The sequence below is a fragment of the Apium graveolens genome, chromosome 2 (assembly GCF_009905375.1).
Source record: "Apium graveolens cultivar Ventura chromosome 2, ASM990537v1, whole genome shotgun sequence".
In the NCBI taxonomy this organism is placed as follows: Eukaryota; Viridiplantae; Streptophyta; class Magnoliopsida; order Apiales; family Apiaceae; genus Apium; species Apium graveolens.
This window is the reverse complement of record NC_133648.1, coordinates 109152037-109161072: the sequence shown is the minus strand read 5'-3', so window position 1 is coordinate 109161072 and position 9036 is coordinate 109152037.

Genomic DNA, 9036 nt, shown 5'->3' with positions numbered 1-9036 from the left:
AATCGGAACAAAGCTATAATCCTGTCAACAACATTATATAATGAAAATCTGAGATAACTGGATATCACTGACTAGCATGCTTAATCAAAACAACGTAGTAGTGTGTTGTGTAAATACCAGAGTCCAATTTTAGCATGTTATTCACATTTATAGAACCACTATATCAACTACTTATACCCATACGGGAATCACAAATCTAAATTAGATACGTAACGGATATGTGAAGACAGCTGATCAGGCTATTAATACCAGACGGCTATAACTGCCATCCCATTTACCTGTTCCAGAACTCAGAGACTAGCTAGGTCTCTGACCTGCTGGAATAATCGGTTATATATTCCGTGCAACCGAATTAGCCTCTTACGCCAGCTCAATAGGCTTACTATGGCCCCTATGTATCCCATATATGATCGTTTTATCCAGTTTTCAAAACACTTGTACCTATCTCATTTTCAAAATCATTCGTTTTTCCAGCACACATATAAAATCCATTTCGCAAATCATTTCATAAAGATAGGTACCTTTCGAAGTTACTTTTCCCCAAAATAAGTTGAAAACAGTGATTTATCATTACAGGGGATACGTAACTTAAAACATTTATGTTCCATTACGAGAATAAAACATTTAGCTATTCATACGTACTGAACCATACAAGAATGGTCAGGGGTACTTGCCTTGTAACGCTTTCGAGACTCTAAGTAACTCTTACACGGACTTCGGATCAAGTGGAACTCGACTGGAACCTATGAACACAAAATACCCTAATGAGTTATATTGACATACTTGATATCCTCAAACCCTAATAATCCAATCCGATACCCCGACTCGTATAGTTATTATACACATAATCACGTAATCACGTAATCCGAACACAAATAGGGGTAACACGTATAATATAAGTACACACGTTTACACATATATTTTTAGAAAATTTTGGCAGCAATTCCTTTGTTTATAAGCCTACGTCAACAATCACAACAATCCAAAATATCAATTCCACCATTTTATACAACGTACACCACAATATAATTCGTAATTAATTATTTAAGTCCGAAAGTATTTTTCGTAAATCATTTTATTTATTTATAAAATTTAGGACTCAGAGCAACGTCATCACCGTCCACCGTTGACTCACAGACATTCATCTTCAACGGCGGTATAATTTATTGGTGCCCATTATGTTACGGGTTTCCAAATAAATTACACCGATTTATTCAACTAAAATCAATAGCACGAAATTATTTATATCACGAACTGTAATCATAATTCCCTGAAATTAATCAAGTAATACGAATTAATTCAAACCAATCGAACCAAATGCAAGTAATAGAATAGGGCAGCACGCGCGGAACGCGCCACCACCGAACAACAGCAAACAACCAGCAAAACACAGGGATGGCCGGAAAAGACACAGCCACACCACACACAACACCAACGCGCACACACACACAGTCACAACACATATCACACACATATATACACAAGATATATATACATATATATATGCATGTAACAAAATAAACATCCAAGCCAAGCATAAGCGGCGGCTCACCGGAAATAAGCCGGCAACAAGCGACCGGAAACGAGCAACAGGAAGAAGAACGAAGAGAGGAGGAGGAGAATCCAGACAAGAGAGAGACAGAGACAACACAGCCGAGGAACAAAAGGAAAAGGGGAAACCCCCCTGTGGTTTATTTTTATTTTTCTGTTAACTCCCCTCCTGACACGTATCAAAAGAAATGGGATATGTGTCAATTTGACACGTATCCAAACAATATTTGGGGCCAATTTCGTACTTATCGAACCACTGCGACTTTTAAAATAGTCTCAATAAATCATGAAATTCACCTAGAATATTATAAATATTCTGAAGATAACGAAAATGTAAATTTTAAAATTTTTGAATAAACTTTGGGGCGCAACAAATACCCGCAATTTAACAAATAACGAAACAACGCGCAGGTAAAAATAATCCTGAAAATTTACAAAATAATTTTAAAATTTTCAGAATAATACGAACTTAATAAAATATGAGTTTCATGATTTTTGAAAAAATCCGGAATTAAATATGGATTTTACAAATAAACACAATCAGAAAATCATTTAAAAATAAATAATAAGTGAAATATTGATTTCTCAATTTTATAAAGTTCTAAAATTAATTATTGAAATTATAAAATTATAAAACCAATTTTAGAAATAATTCAAATATTTATGGAATTAAAAACTATAATAAAATCACTTTTATAAGCGAAATAAAATCGTATAACTCAATAATAAATCACACAATCAAATCCCACATATCAACATATCACAAATAAATAAATAACAATCAACAACTACTGCCAAAATCAATACACACATTTATTTAATTATTTATTCCCCTATTACCCTTTTAAATATTAAGAATAAAAAGAAAAATACACGAGTCGTTATATCCTTTCCCCTTAAAAAGATTCTGTCCTCTGAATCTGACTTAACTAAATAAATGAGGATATTTATCAAGCATATCTGACTCTAATTCCCAAGTAGACTCTTCTACCCGTGGATTTCTCCACAAAACTTTTACTATAGGGATCGACTTATTTCTAAGGACTCGTTCTTTACGGTCTAGGATTTGGATCGGTTGCTCTACATAGGATAAATCTGGCTGTAGTTCAATCGGTTCATATTCTATGACCTGATTCGAATCGTGTTACGACCGACAATTTTATGTAATATTATTTGTGGATTGGTATAATATTAAAGTCAAATGAAAATATATTCAATGATTGTACGCTAGTGTGAGTGAAAGTTTCTGCATTATAAATTTGCTTTGTGTAGTATATGATTTTTCAAAGCAAGAGTTTATTTAATTTCTTTATTTTTGATTTATAAGGAATATTCTAAGCTTTGGAAAAATTTTCTTTTAAAAGGTATTTTATTCACAAATTTTGAAAATGATTTTATAAAGTCTCTAAAAATCCAAGTTATTTTATGATATAAATTTTATAATTTTTGAACTTGTATTTTATTTTATAAAAATAAATCATTATAAATTTTAGTTGTAATATTTATCAAATTACATAAGAGACCATGCATGCAAATCACCCTTCTATTCTCTCAAAGGGCAAACAAGACTTTTTCAACCCCACTAACTCATTTGATTATTACCAAATTACTACCTTAGCCTTGCATGCAAAATGGCCTAACTTTAACCAAGGGATATTTTTGTAAGTTCTCACTTCCACTCATCATTTGTAAACCAAATAGCATAAAACAAAGAATTCAAAGTGGGAGAAGTCATTCTCATTCCACACTCCAACACCCCACAAATTTTCTCTCCTCCCCCCTCCCACCTTGCTCTCGGCCGAAGGCCAATTCCCCACCCCCTTCCATTTTTCAATTCATTCTTCATCTTCCCAAGTGTAAATCTTTTACCTACATTCATCTTATATACTTTTCAAGTGTTTTGTGACTTGGAAGTTGAAGTTCCATGGATGCATGTGTAGTTCTTATGTGATCTCCAAAGAGAAACTCTTGATTCTTGTGAATTCAAGAGCTCTCTATGAGATATATTATGTATATGTGCTAACTAAGTGTTTTATGGAGATATCATGCTTTAAAATCCTTTGCATGCTACTGAAATTTTATTATATATTTATGTTTAGCCATGCATGTTAGTTTTAAGACATTAAAATGATGATCAACCATGTTTTGCATGCTACTCTTTTCGAAATCATGTAGTTATGTTTAAAAATCTATAAATTCGAAATATGTGTACTTGAAATAGATTGTTTTCATGATAAATTTCTTATTAATACTTAAAAGAAGTTATATTTCATGATTATTAAGGATGAGTATTAGGTGCAAGTCGATTTTGCAAGCATTTAAAACTTTATACCTAGCCGAAATCTTGTTATGTGCTTTCCATGAGTTGCATGTTATATATTTGGTTGCATGTTGTTGTTTTTGGGCATGGATGATCTCACCCAAGTTTATTTTGAGAATAAGGGAGTTACTTCAGTAGATTACCATGTATAAGTCTTGGTTTAAGTATTGAGTTGTTAGTTGAGTTTGTCAAGTCAAAACCTTGGAAAATGAGAGTTATAGTTTCTGCAGAAAAATCAGTATAGCACCCTGAGGTTTAGAGTGAGTTTTGACCATGTCATTGGTGTGCACTTTGAGTCCCAAGCTACCAGAAGTTAGTATTGGGAGTATATAAAAGGTTTTAGGAGTTGTTTAGAGGTTTGCATGTCATTTGATTAGGTGCACAAGTAGAATCACAAAATCTGTCCAGCAGGGGACAGTTTTGTTGCAACTTAGAAATAGGGAGATTTGACCATGTCATGGGTAGGCCCTCATTAGGCCCAATTGGGCCTTAGTTAGAGGGTATGTCAGAGAAGTTTTTCCAATCATAGTTCATAGGGTATGAGCTAGAACCATGTGTCACAAGTTAATTCAAGTCAGGGCATTTCTGCCCAGAAAAACAGGGGAACCTTGGACTTTTAGCTTAGGCCCAAGAAGGCCCAAGCCAGGCCCTTGAGCCACATCAAGCTTGTGAGATGCCCTTAGGTCAGGAGAGTCTTGTGTAAAAGTTTTGAAGGAAAACGTGTAGTTTAAGAGTGTCTAATGTACTCAAGAAACCATAGTTATCATTCTGAAATTTGCACCAGTGAGCACTATCACTTATCATATCGTTTTAGAACACTTAGAAGTGAGTATTAGATCGACCACCATAGTTGTAAGATAGTATAAGGTCAGTAGAGCACAAGGCACAAGTGAGGGGCAATAGGTTTTGGATAATTTAGGAAAGGCACATCGAGTTAGGGAGCCAAAATTAGAAGACCTTGTCTAGTTTAGTGACCAAGTGACTTAAGTTGTGAGTCGAGATCATCCAAGCCTAGTGTTGCATTATGGTATATATGGTGTTATTTGGTGTTGATATATGATATGTGAATATGTGGCTATGTGTGTGCAATTATAATTTTAAAGGAGAATATAAATTAAGTGCATATAGGCCTAAGTGCCATCCGTGTTTAATTTTGAGTTTTAAATAGGTTAAGTTGGTGAGAATATATTATAATGAGGATTATTATTATTTATGTAGGATCTCGAGACGAGGGAAAACTTGCCATAAAAGTCGAGTGAAGCTCCAGTTGCTCCTACCAGTCAGACCAAACCAGCCTATCTCAAGGCAAGTGATTCAACTTGACCTTCGTATTTACTGCAAATAGTTCATATATATCGATGCAATTATCCTGAGTCATTTTGACATATTTAAATCAAGCGTATCTTTTGTTTATCCTTGAGTTTCATTGAGATATCATGTACCCTTGAGTACGTATTGCAAGTAGTTCAAAAGTCTTTCATGATAGTTTAATGCCATGATAAAATGAAGAGTTGACATATTACTTGATGGATCCTCTTGATTAACATGTTGATGTTTCCTAAGTATTAATATCTCATCCTGATACTTGAACCCCTATAGAACCTTATTTTGAATTCTGATAGTCAGATACTTACCAGCTTGATTCCCCATTGATTTATACCCTCTTTTTTATCCTAAAGCTTGACAATTCTGATATGTCCTGAGTTAAAGATTATTCTTCATACCTTAACACCCTTAGTATTCATGAAGCTTACCTTCTTGATGATCCAGCACTTGAACCTTGATGAGAAACCATTGCTTTGAGCCCAAATTGGCATTACCCTTCATATTATCCATTAGCCTCACTAAATCCTCTTGTCCAATCATTGATATATGAAAACCATTCAATTACTTGAATAGAGAATAGTTTTTTGAATCATGGCTCTGATATTCAGTACCTTGTTTCCCGTGTTTTGAGTTGATCTATAATTCCTTAATAAAAATGTTTACTGTTATAAGAGATTTTGTTATAATTCGGCATCAGCTTTTGAAATAAATAAAATGTGGGTTTTTATTCCCAAAGGGGGATAAATGTTTTCTTTGAATGGTGGATATGGACTGAGACGCGAGTCCTTTCCACACTTATATTAGGCTTAAAAGTTGCCAAGGGATTCCCATTAATGTTTTAGAACCCAGCGAGGTTCGGGATTACTTCGCGGCTGATCACCGGCTGTAATCCGTAGCGTCATAAAATGATTTTGATTAAGACATGATTTTAAAATTGTTTTGATGCAAGCAAAATGATGCCATCTCACATAGTTTTTATCTCTCGTTACCTTTGGTTATGTCTTTCCATTATCATTCTTAAAATTATATCTCAATTTATGTTTTGTGTCATACTGTTAGCACTTGTTGAGCATTTGGCTCACTTCTTGCTTTACCCTTATATTACAGCTAGCAGCTATGGTTAGATTCAAGCAGACTGCCCATAAGACTTGTGATGCCGATGCTTATGTTCGAGTGCAGGTAGAATAAGTAATAATAGTTGTGTGAGGACTCGGTATTTTAAATCAGATATAATAGTTGGTAGTGTTGGGCTGTTCCAAACCCTAAACTGTAAGATCTTGGAGTTGGTTGTGTATTCTTCATTTAAAATATTGTAATAGCGATATTTATTTTGCTATTTAAGTTGGGGGTATGACAGGTTTTGGTATCAGAGCTACGGTTTAGAGTCCCTGGACAGCCCAAATAGGTTATAGGATTTGTGTGTAGGTTATAGATATTATGCGAGAGAGTAGGTTAAGTAAATTATTATTAATACTCCTCTTATTGGTTGTCAGCAAAGGGCGCATTCCTCGTCATCCTCTGGGTCGGACGACACTATTGCTTTCTCCGTGTATGCTGAGTTGAGGCGGGAGTTCAACATGCTTCAGGGCAAGTACGACCGACTGATAGACCGACTAAAGAATGTGTATCCGGACAGCCGAAACTACGAAGGGAAGCCCAAGGAGTAGATGACTGCGAGACTTGAGACCTTGGTTCAGTACGTCAACACTAAGCTTGAGGAGATGCCAGCGCACCGGGACTGTACCAGCCAGTATGTCATTCAGATGGTGGCGGATGAGCTCCAGAGCATTGTGAAGATGCTTCGAGAGGAAAAGACTATCAAGCCCCGTTCAGATGGAGTGGAGCCTTAGTTCTTTCCATTTACCTTTTATGTTGTTGTACTATCAGACTCTATGGAATCCCCAGTTATTTCCGTTTTTCCTTTAAATAAGCCTGTTATTCCTAGAATCAGACTATGTCCCAATCCTCTGTACTGTGACCTTTAAAATTTCAATAATTATGTGCTATTGTTCCATTTGCTCTCAACTGTTATTTTATGTTTTTATCATCATATCTGCTTAATTTGGAAACTTGACCCCATATGAAAATGAGAATGCCATGCGATACCCTCGAATCATTTTATCATTCATATCTGTTTTGACACAACTCTTATTTCAGGATCATGCCTCCCAAAAAGAAGAACCCAATAACCACCTTCACCACAGACCCAAATATTCTTCGACTACTGGAAACCTTGCAACAGCAAACCAATGCTATAGCTCAACAATAACTAACTCTTCAACAACGAATTGAAAACCAAGATAACCGTGAGCCACACCAACCACCTGAACCACCAGTACCACCTAGACAAATTGTCACTTTCAAGGCTTTTCAGAATGTGAATCCACCTGTATTTCATGATACCACTGATCCAGTGATAGCTAACACATGGATCAAGGAGATGGAAAGGGCTTTTGAGTTGGTACAGTTAGGAGACGATCAGAAGACGCCGTATGCTACATACTTTTTGAAGGGAGAAGTTATCTATTGGTGGGAATCAGTAAAGGCTATGGAAGTCACTCAGCAGGTTTCTTGGGAGAGATTTAAAAAGTTATTTCTGGACAAGTATTACCCTAAGTACATGCAGAATCAGATGGAGCTAAAATTTCTTGAGTTGAAGCAAGGGAACATGACTGTATTGGAGTATGAGAAGAAGTTCACTGAGTTGTCAAGGTTTGTGACAAAGTATACCAGCACTGAGGAGGAAAAAGCAAAGAAATTTCAGCAAGGATTGGAGCCTTGGATCAGAGATAGGGTGGCTATGTTTGAGCTTGAAACTTATGCGGGAGTAGTACAGAAAGCTGCTCTGATTGAGAATAATGGGATGCAGTCAAGGAAAGAGAGGGATAACAAGAAGAGGAAGGTTCCATTTTATGGAGAAAAGTCTGAAGCTGGAAGTTCGCAAGATCGGAATGTAAAGAGGATTGGTTTTCAGAAGGGCAGAAATTTTCAAAAGAAGGGAAATTTGGGCAAAAGGCAAGAATTAAAAGGGAACAATCAGGCAAGCCAAGGGCAAGTTGGAGAAAATAGGTTCCAGAGACCGGAATGCAAGCACTGTGGAAGAAGGCACCCCGGAGTATGCAATAAGCTGAGCATGACCTGTTATAGGTGCAATCAGAAGGGACATTTGGCAAATGAGTGCAAGATGCCGAAGCCAGGAGTTACGTGCTACAAGTGTGGGAAGACTGGACACATGGCTAGGGAGTGTAAGGCAACAGGACCAGTCAAAGCTCTGATGAACGTGGCAAGTACCAGTGCAAGAGTGCCAGCTGAGGTATTGGCATTACCTCCACCACCCGCACCAACCCCGCAAGCAACAGCAAGGACATTTGATCTAACGATGAAAGATGCTGTTCAGAATTCTGAGGTGATAGCAGGTACACTTTTACTCAATAATGTCAAAGCTAAAGTATTGATTGATTCGGGAGCAACAAGATCTTTCATATCAGAATCTTTTGTTGATAAGCTTCAATGTGAGAAAATGGTTATGAGTGAGGTAGTAAATGTGGTAATTGCGAACCAAGAGAAGATTCCTGTGAATCAATTTTGTCCAAAGTGTGAGATCGATATTTCGGGATATAAGTTTTCAGCCGACTTGATACTCTTCAAGTTGGGAGAGTTTGACATAATTTTAGGAATGGATTGGTTAGGAGAGAATAGCGCTCAGATTAATTGTAAGACTAAGAGAGTGTATTTAAAGACGAAGAGTGGAGAGAAGGTAGTATTTAAGGGGCAGAGGCAAGAGCAACTATTTCTTACAATTGTTCAGGCTAAGAAGTTGCTTAGAAAAGGTTGTGAGT